Source organism: Topomyia yanbarensis, chromosome 3 (assembly GCF_030247195.1).
Source record: "Topomyia yanbarensis strain Yona2022 chromosome 3, ASM3024719v1, whole genome shotgun sequence".
Classification (NCBI taxonomy): Eukaryota; Metazoa; Arthropoda; class Insecta; order Diptera; family Culicidae; genus Topomyia; species Topomyia yanbarensis.
In genome coordinates, this window is record NC_080672.1 from 9695698 (window position 1) to 9717832 (window position 22135).

Genomic DNA, 22135 nt, shown 5'->3' on the forward strand with positions numbered 1-22135 from the left:
GTCTCTTTAGCTTTCCCATGAACAAGATACTGTTTTCGATTTTTTCTGATGCAGCTGATGTTAAAGATACGCAATCGAACTTTTTTATCACTTTTCTATACGAAAAATAATAAATTAAATAATTATCACTACTACACCTGCCATTAAACTACCTTAATCCCTATCCTTTTTCTGGGTAAACTGTCAAAAATGATAACTTATGTGGCTAAATCACTGTCAAGGAAGATAGATAGTGTCAAACGAGGACGTGTTTACATTTTTTTTTAGAAAATCAATTAAAAATTCTGAAGTTTTAATGGTTGAATATATATTGTTATATTTCGAAAGATGAGCTCTATCGGTTTATGAAAAAATGAGAATTTTATTCTTCATTCAATGACCCAATTATTCAAAACTCCAATCATAATAACAAAGATTAGCTCTGAAGCTTGAAAGACTTCGGTTATATTTTGTTCAAAGCGTCAACACGAATCGATTAAAACAAACCATCCGTTCGTTCTTCTGTTTCAAACCCATCCCCTTTCCCACACACAGATCAAGTAGGCATCAGTTTAGCACAAACACAATACCTTTCATAAACATTACCGGTCGCCATGCAAGTGGATGACAAAAAAAAAGAAATCGAAGTAAGTGGGAAAAAAATCAACTGCATGCAACATTGCTGGGCGAGGGTGGCTCCCACATACACACAAACCCATACGAGTGCGAGTGTGAACGAGTTTTCTGCATATTAAGGACCGTCCACCTTTACACAAAAAAAGGAAAAATTGAGCTCCCACTCTGAACCGATAGACTTTTGAATCAGACATGCACCCATTCCGCCAAGGGGTAGTTATGCCATCGCATCAGCAGCATACAGCATATAGTATCCAAGCAGGCAGTGCAGTCGAGAAGCATTTCGTTTTTTTTTTTTTGCGCTAGCTGGAACCTTTTCTCACACCAGCGTCATCTCTAAGCCCCATTTCGCTTTTCGTACTGATTAAACATTAATTAACAAAAACAATGGAGACGAAAGCGTTAGAACGGGACAGAAAGCGCGAGCTGGAAATCGGTGCAATCTCGGATGCTCTGGCACCCCACCCCCCCTAGTGAATCGGGAAGAGGGCAGGAACTGCAGAAAATAAATTAGGGTTTTAATATTATTTTTTCCGCGTTGTTCACTTTTCTCATTTGGCCAAATTTCATTTGTCTTTTATTTGCCCCGCCGGGCAAAGCCACTTCGAGCCACCTAGCAGTGTCCGTCGTGGATTTGGGGTTTTTTTTTCTCCGACAACCAATGGGATGCGGTATGGAGCAATGGGAGACATGTGTATGTGTTTGACGCGAGTGCTAGATTTTTGTGTTACTCTATTTACGAGAAATTCCATACAGCCGCTCGGGGCGGGGGTTCATATTTTTTCCATACTCTTTGTATATCCCTGGTACTCCTGTTTCGTCGATGATAAATGACGATTGAATTTTTAATTCTCGGAAATTTATGCATTAGTGGAAAATATTTTGGTTTATTCAGATTTGAAAGCTTGCGTTGTTGTTACGTGTTTGCAACGTGAAAAGATTGACAGGCAGCTGATCCGTCCTAATCTAAAATGCAGGTGGTAAAGCATTGAAAACACGGACAAAAATTAAGAAATGAAGTCGAAACAACAATACATCATGATCAATATAATGCTTATTGATGACTTTGCCAGCCATATTGCACATTTCTTCTCACTTCAAATACATACACAAAAAAGCAAACGTACAAGGCGTTATTTTAAATGTCGAACGAACGTAAACAAACAAAGCCAAATCAGCCTACTTCTCCGTTCGGTTGCCGATGTGCGATGTACCATGGCAAAGTGAGAGAACACGAGAGTTATCATAGCAAAGTCGACTTCCCCCGCCCCGGTTCGAAGGCATGAGTGCAGTGATGAGACCCATCCTTTCTCCGATCCAATATCACATCACCCACATGGCAAAGTAGCTATAATGTTGGCCGGTGCTCTACCGCGATGGAAGTGGGTGGTATTTGAATGCACCTCTCCAGCGGCCAAGGAATGGGGATTCGAACATGTTCAACTCGACGACGGGTGATTTGAATGTTTCGCTTATAAGCCGGACGGACGACTGCTGCGATGATGGTGCGTTCAGCAAGGCATGCTTCGATCGAGTAGCTGAGAACAGAGAGTGTCCTCCTCTAGGAAAAGCTACATAAATTCTGCTCATGATGGCAGACAGCAAAGTCGGACATCGTCCAACATTCGGTGTCGGTGAGCTGGGAGAGTGGAAAGTCGGACGGCGGAGATGGGGTGACGTGTGCGATACCAAGCTAATATAAAACGAAGAGGACATAAGAGATAATATGCAGATAAGTTCGAATGTATTTCGTTTGCGTATGTAAAGCTCCGAGGATACACACTCACACAGTTATCGAATGATGCAAACAAGACGGCATCGCATACTTCGATTAATTTATACCGGATCGGACCGTATATGTGAAGCGTTCTTAAGCTTATTTAAAATTTAAATGACGTCTAACAATACATTCAATGATGCTGATTAAAATCTATCGGTAAAAATAGAAAAGTAGAATGGTAGGACCGAGCACAAAACAAGGACCGATTGGCATTACTGGGGAACTTGATGGAACTCAGCGGTTGGGCGTTTGAAAGTCTGAGGCACTTTGGTGGTAGAAATGGGGTAGTTTTGTGTTTTATGCTTTTCTCTGTCCACCACGTGAAAACGATTGCCGGGAAATACGATATGTTGGGTGGTGCGATATTTGGAATTGAAACGAATGTTCAATGTGCGAAATGATCTGCAAAGAAAATGGTTAGCTGGGATGGGGGTGTTGAAACGTAAACTGACTGTAGTAGAAAAGTAGGACAGACATGAAATCCTGCCGGGGTATTTGAAACAAAGGGAATAAGGAAAAGTCACTCTTCTTTAGTGGAGTAGTTGGTAATCGATAATTTCAACAATGTACAGTTTCAAAATTAGAAGAAACATTCAAAATATAATCGCATTAGCAGTGCGAACCCATGTTCCAATATCAAAATATTCACCCCACACAAACGTTCAAGTTTCCCTTATCTGTAATCTATTTAAAATAGGGCCAAATCCGCTGTCAGGAGCACATCGAGAAAAGAACACTCGCCGTGTGCAATTATTTTGGTTTATTGCGCGAAAATAACGAACTTCATCACAAACTACCCCTTCGATACATAAGCATGCCAAAAAATAAATACAATAAGAGTTCCCTCTTCCGTCAACCACTTCCTTTATTGAACTCATCATTCGGAATGCGTTGCGTCAACGAAAAAAAAGCAAGGGGAAAAGACCACGCAGTAAATTGTACGAATTCAAAATTCAAACGTTTTCACCCAAAAACCAACAACATGTGCCGGCCTGCCAGCCTGCGAACCCCACGTGATTTTAAATTATATAAAAAAAAATGCGTGTGAGAGCGTGAAAAAGTAGCAAATCCTTATCACGCGCGTCGAGGGGTTGTTTCATCGCCCTGAATTTATTTAAATTCTAAACTCTCCGCCGCCTGTGATGCTGTCGCACACAAAGTTCCTTTCCATTGCGACTATCGTCGTAGCTGTGGATCCGAGTAGCGGGGTGCGATTCAGTAGGTGTGGAAAGTCAGTCAAAGTTGGCCTTGCGATGACTACTACTATACAGATATGTACGCACATACTTTTTCGAGCTGCAAGTGAGCCTGCTTGGATTGGGTGGATCACCGGCGAGAGTACGTGACAATGACCCCGGTGCTGTGAAAGGAGCCCCAAGCTGGATATGTGTCCCTCCCTTCTGCGGCCAAGCAATGTGTATAATGCTAAAATAATTTAATGTGCCTGTTAATTCATTACTCACTTATTATTTATTATCTTCTTTCGAATCGAGATCGCACAACAGTTATTATACCACGTTTCATTAAGTTTTTGCTGCACGCCGGACACGTCGTTTTTGTCGTGCGTGTGTGTGTGTACGTGTTTGCTGTGGGGGCCTTCGCTTGCTCTCTGTCAGTTGGCCAGCGGTTATAATTTTGATCCGGCATGGTCAACAATATTCCAACTTATAAATTAGTATTGCATTTATTTACACACACTAAGTTTGAGGCAATTTGGAATCGCCGACAACTGGGATGGGGCGTAGGAATGTGGGATTCACTTGTAGTACTTATAAAACAGGAAAACGAGAATCTTTCATCCGTGAGTTTGAAATTGGAATACATTCTGGTTCACAATTTCTGAAGAGATAAAATTTGCTTTCAATTTAATTCTATATTTTGTACCTTACCCAAATTTCAATATTTTTGTGCTCAAATATGGCAGTTTTTGCCTTTCTCCTATAGAAAGGTTATGTAATCACTGTGTACACCGTCAACATAATCCCGGCCCGGAGGGCCGTCTGTCATACACCATTCGACTCAGTTCGTCGAATTCGGCAAATGTCTGTGTGTGTATGTATGTATTTATGTATGTATGTGATCAAAAATATGCACATCGGCTACTCGGAGATGGCTGAACCGATTTTAGTCTCACATGAAAGGTACTACGTTCCCATAGGCTGCTATTGAATTTCATTAAGTTCCTAGTTTCGGTTCCGGAGTTACGGGTTTAAGAGTGCGGACACACAGCAAATTCACATTTTTGCCTTTCTCCTATAGAAAGGTTATGCAATCACTCTGAACATCGTCAACTTAATCCCGGCCAATTTTTTTGACTTACATAGGTTTTCTGTATTTTAGCAGGGTCGTAGTTAGGGGGATACGGTGAGGAGCACCCCCCACATCACTCACCACCCTTCCCTAAAGCGCCCTTCTCTCATCAAGTACCCCTCTACGCGAATAAAATTTTCTAATTCCTCTAGAATAAATTTTCCTAGTGGTTCTGAAAAATCAGTGAAAAATTTGGTTTGAAATGATTTTGAGAAACTAATTTAAAATTTCTTAACAAGTTGAAAATTTTTGGCGGGGTCCAAATCCCCCAACCCTCCTCCTGGATCCGCCGCTGGTTTCAAGTGTTTCAGCGTCCACACATAGCAACTCAAGTTCGTAGCTGCCGATTCATTGTACGTATGTGTAAATCGCACTAAATATCTAATAGACATTTCCACCATTATAATAAACATAACCAGCCATGGAATCGTAGTTAGGATAAATGAGAAAGGCACAATTGCACCACTAGGTGGATTAAAACGTTTTTTTTGCTTCAATTTCAAGTAATAACGGTTTATAAAGAAAAATGTCTTTTGAATATACAAATTTCACAAGCTCGTTTAGAATTAAGATAATACAACAAGAATTCCACCTCTTTTAAGTTTCGCAGGCGGTTTAGCGGAATATGTTCACTTATACCGAAAAAAGACATTTTTGTCGCACTTTTTAATTCTACTATCGCTTGTACCTACGAAACACGCGCGTATCTCGCACATCATTTATGTGTCATGGACGGTTGTCGATTAAAACAGTCATTCACGTAATTTCACGAATAAATTGGGTTGAGATATCAACGCTGGGTACTCTGGATGAATCTGTGAATAGATTTTATCACGAACTGGAATCAATATTTCAACAACTTGTGTCTAGGAGGAAACGCACGCGCCGCCCGGATAACAAACGACCTTGGTGGAATGCTGAGTTACGAAATCTTCGAAATCGTCTCAGGAAGGCTCGAAAAAGATTTTTTAGAACAAGAGGCGAAACCGACAAAACGTCCGTGCGGGAATTAGAACGCCAATTCGAGCTTGTGAATGCAACATACTTTCGCTCATATGTTTCCCGAATTGAATGCAGCATGAAGGACAACCCAAAGCAGTTTTGGTCTTACCTGCGGAACAAAACGTGCTCCAGTGGAATGCGTCAACTATCGAGACAGGACATCAACGTCACCAGCGGAGTCAGCAAATCTATTCTCGTCATTCTTTCAAAACGTGCTAAGTAATAACTCACCACCTTTGTCTGAATCGTACTTGAGTAGTTTGCCAATGTTCACTCTGAATTTGCCTGCAACATCATTCACCGAACATCAGGTACATATTAATTTTCGGGGGATTGACAGTTCAAAGGGCCCGGGGTTCGACGTGCTACAACCATCTTTCATCAAGAATTGCTCTTCATCTTTGGCGTTACCAGCATCTCTATTATTCAATCGCTTTCTTGCTGAAAATATTTTCCCCACGAAGTGGAAGGAAGCTTTGATAACTCCAATCCACAAAACAGGTAACGTACATGATGTCACCAATTATAGAGGAATTTCAATCTTAAGCTGCCTCCCTAAAATCTTCGAGAGTATCTTGTTAGATGTTATCTACTTCGCGTTAAAACACATCATCACTTTGGACCAGCATGGTTTTGTAAAAAAGCGCTCGACAACTACAAATCTGATGAGATACGTGTCGTCGCTGATTGATAAATTGGAAAAACGACAACAGATCGATGCGGTGTGCATCGACTTCTCGAAAGCTTTCGACCGTGTTCCTCATCAGCTTGCTGTGGAAAAGCTAAGGCGGACTGAACTGCCGGACTGGCTGACTAATTGGATCTCCTCGTACCTTGCGAACCGTAGCGCCTCGGTGCGACTTGGAACTACACTCTCGGATCCTTTCCACATTTCATCGGGCGTTCCTCAAGGGAGTCACCTCGGACCTCTTCTATTTGTGCTCTTCGTGAACGACCTCTGTAGTGAATTATCGTCTTCTAAAGTCATGTATGCTGATGATCTGAAAATTTACCGGGTGATAACAACTATGGTAGACTGTTGTGCATTGCAAATGGACGTCGATAGGATCATTGACTGGAGCGACAGAAATGGAATGAGTGTGAATATTAAAAAATACAGCACAATCACTTTTACACGAGTACACACTCCAATTAAGTTCGAATACTCAATGTGTTCTGCTCCTGTAGAACGAGTCGTATCCATCAAGGACCTTGGTGTCATTCTCGACTGTAAGCTACGCTTTACCGCACATTACTCTTCCGTTATAGCTAAAGCCTACGCTGTACTTGGACTCATCAAACGCAACACTCGTGATTTCAATGATGTGTATTGTCTAAAAACACTATACATTACACTGGTACGCAGTATTCTTGAATATGGCGTTACTATTTGGGCTCCGCAACACACCATACACATTAATCGTATCGAAAGGGTACAGAAGAACTTTATCAGGTTTGCACTTCGTCTGTTACCCTGGCAAAATCGTTTCCATCTTCCTCCATATGAAGATCGCTGTATCCTCATCAATCTCCCAACGCTGCAAAACAGACGGATCTTTCTGCAACGACTTTTCATTTTCGACCTTCTGACAGACAACATAGACTCTCCTGCGCTTCTAGCAAAACTGGACCTGAACGTTCCGACACTCAACACATCGCACGCAGTACGGCCAGAATAATCCTTTGGATGTTTGTTGTCAACACTTCAACAGTGTTTATCGTTTGTTTGATTTTCATATTAGTAAAGAATCGTTTAAATTAAAAATAGGTTTAAGTTAGTGTTTAGTCTAAGTCTGTGCGATGTAACTTTTTTAATCGAAGGCAATACAACAAATACAACAACAATGTCCACATAATGGACATTCACAAATCGTGGCTCGCGCGAGCATTCAAAAGTAAATATGCAAGCGATTGCACTGTTACACAAACGAATTTATACACGCGAAGTAATATACACGAAACCCACACACGCCCACGCGATCAAACCCGTTTACATACGTGCCGTAGATCTTGAATCGAACGCTTGTGTTCACCGAGCCTGTGCCGTGTTTTAATAGATGTGTTGTTTGGTGGCGCTTTGTGCACATTGCACGTTGTATCGTTCGCATCGAGTCGACACGGAAGCTGACACCGTGCGATGCCAGTACCTCCTTCGCCAGATTACAAAATGGAGATCGAAAAAGTATCGACTCCCTACGCAAACAGTACCCAGAACTATCACCTGATCCCTTTGTGATATTTTTCCGGCCCAAAGAAAAAACCAAACATTAAAATTCAATAAAAATTTCGACAGACCTCACAGAACGCTTCTCGACTGTGACCGGAATAGCAAATGTCCATCCGGACAAATTTAGAGTCGGTATAGCAAAATGCAGGCAAATGGTATTGCTTGTTGTGAGCTCTTTAGCCGGGACTATAATGTACATCTTCCCGCGAGAGCTGTCGAAATCCAAGGAGTAGATTATGAGAGTCTGACAAGCGGGGGTACAGGACTGGCTATTTTAGAAACCCCTTACTTCAGCCGGTAAAACTACTGGGTTGTAAACGTTTGTACTCAGTACTCATAGGGGAAGAAGAAAAGTAAACATATTCCGAGTCAAACTCTTATCGGGTGGTCTTTGCTGGATCCGCTTTGTCATACTACATCGTCTTGCATAAGATTCGGCTGCCTGTCACACTACCAGCATGTAACAATTAGGTCCGCTGCGGAAAGTGTTCTTACTATAAGAAGACTCTATATGATATCTCGACATGTCCTGCCTATAAACTAAGGCTTGTTTGCGATAAAATCTATAAAACACATATATCTCTTGAAACATTCAACCAAAAAATGAAATCTTTCTCGCAGATGTTGACTGCACTATAAAAAACTACATAAATCGTTGAGATGTGAAAAGCGCTTACAAAAATAACGCCGAAAGAAGTGCCTCTTAGAAAAGTTTTTATGTGCAGTCAAAACTAAAATCAAGGATAGCGAATTTAGCTGCTTTCTTTCAAAATTTGTTTGGTATTTTTCTTTGGTTGTTTCCTGCAATTGGTATTTAGACATCACGAGAGCCCAATTTCTCATGATAGGACGTAGCTCAAGACAGTTCGGTGAATTTGGCTCTTTCGGTTCTATATAGACATTGTTTGCTTCTAAACTTGCTGACGTAGTAAGAAGATGCGAAATCTGGCCAGAACAGAAAGAGAACATTTTCATTGTATTAAAATCGTTTCTTTAGGCAATCTTCCTGGTTGATATTCTGATGTACCTTCCTGTTGGCACTGGTTCATCCACTGTTGCAAATGGCTTGTCAAACCAAATATTTTTTGGGAAACTTAGGCTTCTCCATCGCTTGGAATTACTTTGTTACCTCTTTTCACTGCATAGTAGTATAGAAAAACGTGCCATGGAGCTGGAAAGTGTATGCAGGAAAATTTAGTCATATATTCACGAGTTTTTCCGAACAAGTGTTTATCCCTCACATTCTGGCTATCACTATGGTACGGAACCTTCATTACCGTGAATCACTTCACTCCTTAATGATGGTTCGAAATATGCACAAACACTTGTGACATTTTTATTTCCCTAGTAACAGTGCGAACAAAAACAGCTATACTGGTTCTGAATGTTTGTCTCACTACCGAATCCATTAGGTCGCGTTTTAAGATTGTTTTTTGCATATCTTTCATTTGTAGCTGTTGAAAAGCGAGTTTAAGACGATTTTGAAACATTGTAAACCGAACTTGCAGATTAACCAAGTTTTTTAGAAGTATTCTAATCAGATATCCCTGATTTTCGTTTGGGCCGCACATAAAAACTTTTCTAACACGCACTTCTTTCGACGCTATTTTGGAAAGCGCTTTATATTTATCAACGAATTATTTATTTCTGGATAGAACAGGCATACGTCTATATTCGTTAGAAATAATTCATATTCTGGTTGAATATTTCAATAGATCTATGTGGTTTAGGTGTCCAAAGTTTGTAGCGAACAAGCCTTACGTGGGGATCAACTAAAATGCTGATTCATGAACCGTTTCAAAAGTTTATTCGCTGATATATTAAAGAAAGATACGCCACCTCCTTTAACCTTATCAAACTCATTTGCTCTCTTGCCTCGCAACGAGGGCAATACTTACAACCCACAAGAGGGAAATTCTTTAGGAGTGCCTAAATGATGTAGAAAAAGAAGGAATATTTTCTCTCCTTGGGATCTCTTGGAAGCGCTGTGATAAAATCGAATCAAGTAGCTCCTGGTCTTGCAGAATTAGGATCAGACAAGGAGTTCCCAGGACTTTCCGAAACACTAAAAACCCCAAGTCTTCCTTAACTTCAGTTAGAGAATGATAGTTGTATTAAATACTATGACATCGAGAACTGGTTAATAAAAACTTTGAATTTTACGGACCTAATTAAAAGCCTACTCTTAGATTTTCTGCCTGCAGTAAGAACATATTGTTGAAGCAGTTGGCTGCTAAATAGTCCTGAAGAGGACGAATTGGAACGCGTAGATGCAGTCCCTAAAAGGTCTTTGGAGGGTTTCCAGGTCAATGCCAAAGACTTAAAAATGTCCAACTGTATCACTCATAAAATTGCTCTAACTGACTCCACTAGTCACACAATTTTAAGGTTATTGTAAATCATTGTAAATTGTAAAAACTAAGGAGAACAGTTTAATATGATTTTGCTCCAATATTCCTTCGTCCTAAAAAAATTCAAACTATATTACTACTCATAACAATAGCTCCAATGAACCCCCCTAATCTTGATAAAATTGTATTATTCCCTCTTGTATATAGAAATGTATCCTTAGGTTTAAAATAGCTGTAATTTTTTTTTCGACTTTAATAGAGAGGGCACAGAATAGAATTAAATTAGACCGAAGTCCGGGGTGTTGCCGTCGGGAACTGTAGGCAGCTTTTGGAAAATTTCCAAGTAAGTAATACATGTAAAAGCATACCGACACAGACGGCACGGAAAATATACTATGCTGGTTTGAGGAGATTTTCTGGCAAAACTCCGAGGTTTTTATCCGTTAAATTCACCGTTGCGTAAAAAGAAGTACACTTTTATGAGACAATTTGAGCCGGTAAGTAATGTTGTCCAAGTTTAGCATTAAAAGACTCGAGTGCATTGAACAACTTCATGTTTTGAAGGTTAACTTTTTGACCGTCATCAACGGGTTTTGCGAAATTGCGTTGTCGCACGTTGCATTGGTGTCGAATGCCCTCGCTTGCCTTCATTTCCCAAAACAGCTCAATTTTAGGCCTCGAGAGTCGAGGACCCCCTTAAAAGAAACTTGGAAAATAATCTTTAGTACCTTCTTAGGTATTTCATTTTAAGAGGTTTCTACGCAATATATACGCGGTCTTAGTGGAATGTACGTAATGTTTCAAAGATTTTCTTCCATTTAATTCCACTATGTTTCATAGTGAACATAGTGGAATTAAATGGAAGAAAATCTTTGAAACATTAGGTTTCTACGGTTATTTTAGTAGGTTCGTAGAGCATATATGTATGGTCCTTCAAGCTTACAACAAAAATTAAAATTTTTACCTGGGTGATCATTCATGACTTCTCAAAAACAGAGCTAAGATTTGGGAACGTAATAAGTAACACGTTGATGGACAAGTCTAGTATAGTATAAAGCTGGGTAAATAATATTCTCGATAACCCCAAAAGTATGGGCATTTTTGAAACGGAGTTGATGATGATAATTTATATCTAGCGCCATTTTGATATTCTAGATTTTCGAATCACCGATGTAACGTAAATTTCTATTTACAAAATGTACGTTATATCGAAGCATGAATGATGCTCTCAAAATGATTGTTCATGGTACATTATTCAATCGAACTTTGATGACGAGTAATTAATTTTGAAAATATAACTAAACTATCAGTGTGAAATGACTTTTCTCATGATCAAATGCTAATAGTTCCATAAGTAAATAGATTCTACAATCAATTTAAATGTTTGGACTAATCCAATTTAGTACCGAATCCAAATATCAATAAGTATTGTGTTGCAATGATTTTTTGCTCTTGTTCTTATTGTAATTGTTTAAAATTTGTAAACGGGTCCTGATATTCCGAAATTCAATAGCCAGGACAGGTTTTACGTAATATTCTTGAAACACAGCACTTTAAATAACATCAACCCGACGATATGTGATAAACGTCAATCGAACTAGTAAACTTTAATGCTGAAAATACAAAACATATAAACATTTAACCTTCTTTAGGTGTTGGTATCATTATCCCATTCATGTCCATGTTGTTTGTGGACAACAACGATTTTAAACACCTATAACTTCTGATTGAGGCTCACAAAAACAAGTGACGCTAATAAATGTGACTGTTGGCTTTCATTTGAGTATTAACAGTTACAAGGCTCAGCTCTAGAACTGAAGTTATTGCAATTAGTCTGATTGAACTCTGATGGAGCAGTGCTGCCAGGGACAGTTTACGTTGACGACGGAAAATTAATTTTCCATACAACTTCGTTATGTTGCAATATAAGTGAAAACTGATAAAACATATCAATTTAGACTATTTTTGGCTACGTTTTCCACGGAGTTGGACTATTGTAAATATTCTAGGAGAATTGTAGTGAGCATTGGAAGGTAAAAATTGAGTAGCTTCTAGCACTGCAATGAAAGCACCTACCTTTATGAAAAAAGGTTTTTCGAGTTTCTTGACCCCACCGTTTTCAAGAAAAAATAGTTTTGAAACCCTACACGCACTAGAAAAAAGTTGGGCATGAAAGGGTTATGACCCATAATGAACATTCAAAATGCGATAATCTTTCAAGTTTTGCACCTAGATGTTTGGAATTTCTTGACTATTGCTCTTTCATGGCGAGTAACTATTTTTAATAGGGTGCAATATCATTTTAGATGAGATTTTATATAAACTTTCAAACATATTTCAAATTTTTGGGACCAGTTTCATTGGTTGACCACATGGTAGCTTGTTCAATGTTACGAGAAATACTTTTATTCAGCCGGAATCGGTTTCGAAATCGTAATCCGAAACATCCAAGATCGGTCATATCATGTGCAAATTCTCATTGTTGTTGTTGGTGTTTATTAGTATTCAGTCAATAAACCTGAAATTTATGAAGACGGTTCTGCATAGAGGGACCCGGGGCTATAAGTGCTATGGGGGTAATTCAGACCCCGTCGATTTTCGAGACTTTCTGACTGTCGTACATAATCGTGGAAGCTCTATTCAGAAACATTAATTTTGACAGATGAATCTCATTCTGCAGTTTTTTAGAAAGGAGATATACCAAATTTAATTTTTTTTGCCATCCTCACAACAAAAATCATTATGATGGTGATTTATGTCACAAATAAAAGTAAAAAAATACCAGGTAGGTGTTTCGGAAAGCTTGAGGCTACTATTTTATGGAATGATTTTTGTTTGGGTCAAAATACAGATATTTTCAAGACGCTCACCACTTATAACGCTCTCGCCTCGGAAGGTGCAAAGTCCCAGATGGGGGTTTTGCCTAAGCTCCGACTCCTGGTATGGGAGTCCTGGAGTGGGCACTCAAGGCCTTTTTAGTTCCGAGTCCCAGGGTGTTGTGGAAGTAGGGGAGCTTTCGGATGTGTGGCGGTCCTAAAGAAAATAGCACACTTCCTACCTTACGTACAAATTTATTCCGGTTCGGGTGTGGTGGTGACGATTGCATGAGTTTTCGATGGCGGCAGGCAGCGGGCGACGGTGAACATGGATGACACGTGCGGCAGGCAGGTAAGTTGAGCTGTTTTGTGGCTACGAGGCAGGGAGAGCCACGGGGATTTCAATTCACTGTATCCGGGACCACGAGAAACGGGTGGTTCTGCATTTGGGCGCGCAGGCCTTGTCGTCCTTGGCGTTTAGCAGGCAAACGTGCCGGAATGCACGAGGCAATCGTGTCCTGCGACGGGGTGCTTGACGGTGAGCCGTTACTTTTAGTTTTAGGAAAACGGCGACCCAATTTGGAAAAGGACGTAGCGGTAACTGTCCAGCTAATAATGTTCGTTTAAACTTTTTCCACGAGGGCCGTAGCGATGATACCTCGAACACGTCTTACACTTGCTATCGTCCCAGTCCAACTATCCAATCGCCTTCTCTTATCGTAGCCTTCTAACCAACTCCAACTCCCGCTCACTATCTCTCTCGCTCTCACTCTTTCCGTTTCATTTTCCGCGCCAATCCACTGTATTTTTCACCCAAACTCTGCGTTCTAATCCACATCTCTTCTTTACCGACCGCCCACTTTAAATTCACCGTTGCTCCTACACTAACTGATTATAATTTATCCCTACGGCTCACACATCTTTAATAAAACTAAGTTGCGTTACGGTAACACTGCGAAATGAGCGTACGGGGCCATTCGGACCCCCTATTCCATCAACCGCCGTTCAGCGGCTTGCGGCAGCGCACACGATTGAATACGCCACAGCAAAGAAAATACTTGAGGCGCCAATCGACAGCTGTGACTACTCAGATTAATTTTTCTAACACGATTTATTTTTTTTTTTTTTTTGCACCTTCAGGTGTTTCTCCAATAAAAATTTTATAGGTAAACACAATTCAATTGTTAAAAAAAAACTAAATCAAATTGACGGGCTGATGTGCCCCGTATGGAGGTCCGAGTTACCCCTATATTGTAAAAGGATGGGAAAACGTAGAGTTTCACATCTATCCACCTAAAAGGACGATTTCCTTAGGTAGGTTCGAAAAGCCCCGGTAATATTGACCAGAAACTGAAAATTTAAAGTTTAACAAACAATTTGGGTACGAGTTCATATAGAATTGACTGAAAATGTGTCTTAAAACTGAGTTCTAAAAACGGGTAAGACCCGCTAACAAAAAAAATACCTCACAAAGTTTAACCTACAATGCACAGTGGTCCAGAATATGGATTAAGCAGAAATTTTGTCATTTTACTAAAACTAAACAACTTAACCTTATTAAGTCTTTGAAGAAGTTTTCGTAGTTTGTGAGCCCCTTCTTTTTGTTAAAACAACAGTTAGGGTGGTTCTAATTTTATCGAGATCAAAAAAATTAAAGGGTTGTGTACAGGACACGACCACGGTGACATTAAAAATGTAGCTTTTTTCAAGAGCGTGCAAATGAATTTTATCCATCATACATATCGACTCACGTTCTTGTTCACTCGCCTGTTTTCATATGTTACAATTTGCTATATACCCTCCCCATCAAAACATAATTTATTGAAGGTCTTTTAACGGTAATCTATTAATTAATCAAGTATCTCACTAGGTGGTTGGCATTATTTGGCTGATCCATCTAGTAAAAATAGGTTGGTCTGTCCAGAAAATATATTCAAAAGAAAAGTTCCATATTGAGAGCTGTGATGAGGAAGCCCACGCCCGCCAACGGAAATATACAGATTTTCCATGAAATATGAAATTTCATTTTCCATTTAAATTTTCAATAATGTACTGTAGTGTATAAGATATTGTTGGAAGAGAAATAATTTATCTAAAACCGATAATTTTAAGAAATATCATTCCAATATTAGAATATGTGAGTATAACGTATACATTCCACCTTAATGAATCGGTACGAATGTGAATGCAACAGGATAAGAACATTCAAGCAGTCTCATTGGTGTGTAAGTTTCACTATATATGCCTTGTGAGAAGAAGAGGGATTGACTGGTTGACAAAATACAAGAGCAATGAGTACAGCTGTGAGCGTGTCGTGTAGTGACTACAGACATCGAACACACGTAAGCGTGTGTTGATATATTTTGCGGCAGAGAAACTGATGGAAGTGCGAATACGATTCAGTCTGTTAAGAACTATTGATAGGTGAAGACTCTTTGAAGCGGAGAATGCTTCGACCATGGATACGACATGTACTAATGAACTTAAGGAAACAATCTTAAGTTTAAGTATTTCTTGATCGATTAGTGGTGGAAAAAATGAAATTATTTGATAAATTACATTGTTATACAACGTTCGCACTACCAGTTAAAACGGGTTTTTATGCTATCTTGGTGACATTTTCTTGTTGCTAATTATTAAAACGTGTTATAACTCTGTAGTGTAAACATTGTATTATTAAACCAATTCTGCAGCGTTTTATGTTATATAGGTGTTTTATGTGGTAATTGGACTGACATAATTATATCTTCAGTACAGCGGTTTGTTTCATAATTTAAAACAGATTTATTTTAAAATTTAAATTAGTATATCCAACCGTTCTATTTGTTGTATACTTTAAAACGCAATTAGAACTGTGTTTTAAATACTTAGGGTAGGACAGATATTCTGACTGGATAAACTGGGAAAACAATTTTAAGTCCAGTAACGCTTAAGACATGGCTTGAATTTGAATCGAAAAAGAACACCCGCTTAAACTGCTGCTGGGACGGTAAGTTCTGTTTAAAAATTTTCCGTTGTGTGCAGTACGAAACAAAAGTGTTTGAAATTAGAAAACAAAAAGTTCTGCTGGGAATGTGATTGTTTCCGATGCAATTACACTCAGATTTTTCACGCAGGGGATACAACCGCGTAAATTTAAAAAAAAACGCATTAATGAAAACCGCGTAAATTTCAAAATCCGCGTAAAAAAACCTGAGTGTACTCTCCTATATAAAATACTACGCTGCTGAACAGTGCAATAACTACAGAAGCACGTTGTCAGATGCCTTACTGATAAAAAACATAACCGAAATATGAAACATGAAAACCAATAGGCTCTTTATACCCTACGCAGCTACAAAGCGCCGTAAACATGGATTAACAAGTTACAACGCACACGCATGCATAAAAATAAATATATTTTTTTCAAACGCAACACTCTTAAGCAGCACACACCGTATTGAATTAAATCCAAAACACCCCGCCCACACACTTTGCAAATCATTCTGTGACACCGTGCTGGTACCCGAAAAATCCGCACACGGCCACCGCTGCCGAAAATGCATAGCGTCTACCGCTTAGTGTAGTGCCCAGATGCTGCAGCCATGATCTTACCCGTTCGACATAAGAACAAAAACTGATTCAAACGTGTACGCGTCACCTCTATTTATAAACTAACCGTATATGGTTTAGTCACTTAGGTGCGAGTGTGTGCAAATGCCAACGTTACCGAAAATCGATAGCGCTTATTGCATCGCCCGGAGACGATGTTGCTCGTATGGGATAAGAGCAACAACTGATTTAAACGGACATGCGTTGCTTCTATTTATGACTTTTCGTGTTTCATTGAGCAACTAAGCTGCCCTCTCTTGACGGCTGTGTATGAGAAATCTGCCTCACGAATGGTAATTTTCCCGTTTTTCGTGAACTTTTTAATTTTACCAATTTCCAAAAGTCTTTTATTGAGGAAATATTAAATTATTACCAATATTTAAGTTAGGTGTTTCTGAATGGGTTGGTGTATGAATGATTAAAATCCATCTAGTAATATCGGAGTTATAAGCGTGCAAACCTTACATAGTTTCGTTACATGGGAGATAGTTTAGATTTTAGAATGACACCTAGCCCCAGATAGTGGAGTAAGACATTTTTAATGTCAAAAATTTAAACTCTTTAATCGTTCTAGTTAGAGCCAAACGACCTTCAACGAAGTTGTAAAACGACAAATTTTAGAAGAGTTTGCTGGAGACATGTAAGTCCTATTCACAGAAAATATAAAATCGAAAGTTAGGGCGTTTTAGTGATTCCTAGAAAAACTGTTTTATTCAAATAACTGCGGTATTGATTTAAGGTTGCACAGAGAAAGCGCAAAATTCGCAAACGAAAAAAGCAGTTTTTTTCCACACCGTATGTCAGATCTTCATAAAAATCAATCAGCAGTACTGTAACAACATTCTACATACGCTGATTGATTTTTATGAAAATCTGACATACGGTGTGGAAAAAAACTGCTTTTTTCGTTTGCGAATTTTGCGCTTTCTCTGTGCAACCTTAAAACTGAAATAGTCTTCGGAGCGGTTGACGTTGGACCACGGCAAAGGAGCTGGAAGAAAACCGGGACCGGAGAACAAAAAGACGGAGGGAAAGGTGAAGCGGGTGATTAAAGCAAATCCCAACGTCTCAAGCCGTGATTTGGCTAAAAAGATCGGCATGTCGCAAAGCTACGTCCAGAATGCAAAGAAGAGAGCTGCACTACATACAGACAAGGTACAGAACTTCCCAAACCGCGATGAGCGGCAACAATCGACAGCTAAAACTCGGGCACGGAAGCTCTACGAGAAGATGCGGACAAAATATGGCTGCTGTGTGATGGACGACGAAACGTATATAAAAGCCGATTTTAAGCAAATTCCGGGGTTGGAGTTTTTCACCGGCAAGAGCAAGTTCTATGTGGACGACAATTTTAAGAAGAAGAAAATGTTGAAGTTCGCCTCCAAATATCTCATTTGGCAGGCCATCTGCTCTTGCGGACTAAGGAGTGAGCCTTTCGTGACAAAGGGCACAGTAAATGGCGAGATCTACAAATTTGAGTGCCTCGAGAAGCGCCTTTTACCGTTTTTGCAGCAGCACGTCGAAGTTCCGCTATATTGGCCAGATTTGGCATCATGCCACTATTCTAAAAGTGTCCTGGAGTGGTATGAGGCCAATTCTGTCGATTTTGTTCCAAAGGACATGAATCCGCCAAACTGTCCAGAGCTGCGCCCGGTGGAGCAGTACTGGGCAATGATGAAGTGGGAACTTCGGAAGAGCAAGAAGACAGTCAAAGACGAGAAGGACATGTTAAGAAAATGGAAAAAAAACTGAGAAACTGGTACCGGATGGCACTGTAAAGACTTTGATGGAGGGCATCAAGCGAAAATGCGTTCAATTTTACACTCAAGGCTCCATCGATTAACTTTTCTTTTGCTTTTTGAAGTAAATATATGTATAAAACTACCCCAAAATTTTGGATTGATTTTAAACATTATAAGAAAATTGGCATGATATTTTTCGGTGCAGCAAAAATTTCGTGTTCGCCCTTTAAGATGAATAATTTGTCTAGAAATTTGAACGGCTTTTTTACAGTCCTTAGTGGATTAAAACGATTTGTTTGCTTTTAATTCCCAACGTTTCGACGCCTTGTTTGCGCCTTCTTCAGGGGAGACTATATTGCGGAGTAACAGAGTAGACGAATTTTACATTTAACAATTACAATAAAATATTACAAGAACTTACAAAAACTCATTATCGTTCCTCGTTAATATCACTGACATGTAAGTGTATGGTCAATATATGGGGATTTTGCTTCTGGCACAAACGCTACAAATAATACACAATAAATTTAACGAGCTACACATAAACTTTGACTAACTATTTAAACTGAATCTGGACTTACTGCAATAACGATGAAAGTACACATTTGGTTAAATATTCTTTGGCAATGATCGATCTTGTTTAGAGCAGACGTACAAAATAGGTGAAATATAGTTTGGTTTTGGTTTTTCATGAACTGACCCTGTGTAATATGTTTTAATAATTTTCACGGTGGACAATATAACAAATGTAGTTTCGTTTTCTTGATAACATATTGCACTTTACAATACCTTTCTATTATTTTAAATAGTGGGTAGGGTGGTTCTATTTTTATTTTTATTTTTGAAATCAGAAAATTAACTTGTTAATGGTTCGAGATAGAGTTTCGCTGTCTTCCAGAAAATTGAAGAAAATAAAATTTTAAAAAACTTTGTCGAAGACACTGAAATTCTATGTCGTGTACTTTTCACTTTATAACAAATTTACTAAAAAAAATATAGTGTTTCTTAAAAAATTTGATTTGATTTCCAGTTTTGATTTTTTATTTAGATCACTTTAAAATTACTTTCAGATATGTTGAAGGAGAACAATTTGTCATAATATACCGAACCTCTAGCTTCTTTTGTTAGAAAGTTATGTATACTTTTTACTAAAAATTAACTATTATTTGAGTAAATATTGCAAGATATAAAAAAATATCGCATTAGCCGTTTTTTTTGGTAATTCATACTACAAAGCATGCTATTTCATATGACAGAAACGGTATTTAATGTTAAGTGTCCTAATCGAAGCTAATGCTATTTGAAAAAGTTATATTTTTTATATAAAAATTCTCATAACTTTTTTACGAAGAAAGTTTAGTAGTTGGTGTTTAAAAGCAAATTATGCGCCCTAAAATAATCTTCAATCTGTCTAAAGGGTACTTTAGTATAAAATAAAAACTACAAAAGTTATAGGAATAAAACCTTTTTTAAGGAACACCCCCCTCGTGCAATGGAAAGTATAAAAGCCAATGCTTTGCTGTATGTCTTCAGCAAATTTTCATCGAAGACAGCTCTATCTTGAACCGTTAAAAAGTTTAATTATAAATATTGCTGAAATTAGAACCACCCTAGCACCTGTTTAAACAAAAAGAAGGGCCTTGTAAAGTACAATAACTTTGCCATACAAATTGTAACGCTAAATCATTTAATTTTAACAAAAAGATACAATTCCTGCTAAATTCACATTCTGGACCACTGTGCATTGGCCACGACAGAGCAGATGATGGTAGTGGTTGGTGAACGAATAAACATCAATTTGAAATGAAAGCGTTCCCCGCCTACTCAAAGGTGAATTGTTGAGGAAGACTATTTGTTGTAGTAGATTCAACTGAAAGTTGACATTTGAAAATGAAAATTCGCACCGCTGGATGCACTACTCATTCTTGTAAATTTTCAAACAGCGTTTGATTCAGTGGAACGCTTATGAGGCTTTCAGAATTTCCATAAAGCGGAACATCAGAACAGAATCCAGTGAGTAATCCAACTTGTTGTTCAAGATGGCACACGAAGGTGACTGGAATACTTAACGAGACTATTCAGTTCCGCCTGTCAAAAGGAGTCAAAATAATCGATCAGTTCTTTACCGTTCTTGCCACGGCCGATCGGTCCGATCTCCCACTGTGCTCACGAACGAGTAAATATGTATTCATACAGTTATAAGCATTCCCTGAATCCGCAACACCCCGGCACCGTAATCGAGCCTCTCTCCGTCCTGTATGCACAGAACTTCGAGTAGAAAGCCAATGCAAGAGAAAACATAAAAATTATTTAGTGGATGAATTAAAATTATACACATACTAACTTCTGTGCAAACCGTGCACAAACGAGAACGAACCTCCCGGATTCCAACTGTGCCTGCCCTTAACCTGTCCAGAAATGTTGCATCTAGTGTAAAATTTATTGAAGAAACGTAGGCGTATGTAATTTGTAATTAATTATTAATGAGATGCATATGACGTCTGTAGGTAAAGGAAAAAATAATATTAAAAATGCTCTTTCCTTCCACTCGAAGGCAAACACACCGATAAACGGCAGTGCAGCAATGCAACGAGAGCAGCACATGTCTTCGGCGGATAAATTAAATACGAAGAAAAACGGTAAGAATGTAAGCCCAATTCGAGCAAACTTTTGAGCGCGGGGCGTAGCAGGCCGTCGCTGCTGCTCCTGCTGCTGCTGCTGCTGCCGCCACAGTTGAGTTTTAGTGGCATGTGTGCGGCTTAGCCTCCTTCGATCCGATCCGATCCGACCGAAAGCGTCAGGAAGCAGCAAGATCCGTGGAAAATAATCTTCTCTTGGCTCGCAACTCGTTTTCACCTTCGCTCGCTCGGGAGACAGGGAGGGGTCGAAACCAATTATCGAAATGATCAGTTCGCAGTCGCAAATCAATAAATCAGTGCCGGGTGGACTTACCTCTCAACGATAAAACGAACGACGGCACTACATCGGGGGGCAATTCTGAGGATGGGGCAGATTGATCTTCGCACAAAACCAAAAACACACACACACAGCGAGGCAGATAAACATGCACATTAAATTACTGGTAAAAGTTTAAAAACTAAACGATGTAATCAATAACGTCGGCTACCGAACGAGAAATCGTACGGCAAGTCAATGTAAGGCGAACAATCCTTCCGTGATTAACATTGGAAAGCAACTGAACTGCAGTCGGTGGCGAAGGAAACGCTTCACCCTAATCATTTGATCACAGATGAAATACTCGCAGGGGAATTTCTCATATGAGCGGGGGTGAGGATGCTCGATTTGGTTTTGCTTTAAATTTGCATTTTAGAGTTGTAGCCAATAGTGGTTGTTTCTCAATATGTAGAGCAAATATGCGTTTACCATTTACTTCTATATTCTGATGTAGTGTCAACGAAGTACCAATGAAATTAGATAATAAACCATGCAGATGGGAAAACAAAAATTAGACTGCGGGTTGATATTTACTCAGCTAAAAACTAAACATCCTAAAAACTTAAAAAAACTTATTGAACCTAACCAGCTAGCAAAATTAACCACCGGATCGGTTTCAAACTAATAATCTTCGGAAAAAAACACCGATATCAGGTTGAATTTCACTCAGGATCCAATAAAACAAAACTTACGCCTGAACAACACTGACCAAACTTCGGCAGTCAATTTTTCGAAAATATTCTTCC

The 22135-nt window shown here is 39.1% G+C and overlaps 1 protein-coding gene across 8 annotated transcripts in view; it reads right to left on the bottom strand.

Moving 5' to 3' along the window:
- Positions 1–22135, bottom strand: part of LOC131691933 (probable nuclear hormone receptor HR38) — a 392678-nt gene that overhangs the window by 301981 nt on the left and 68562 nt on the right. Inside the window, exon 1 of one of the 8 annotated variants that reach the window (XM_058978698.1) lies at positions 21387–21635. The exons of the other annotated variants lie outside the window; for them this stretch is intronic. The gene's annotated coding sequence lies outside the window, so the exon portion shown is untranslated. Of the gene's footprint in view, positions 1–21386; positions 21636–22135 lie in introns of those variants that run through there. 8 annotated transcript variants of the gene reach the window in all.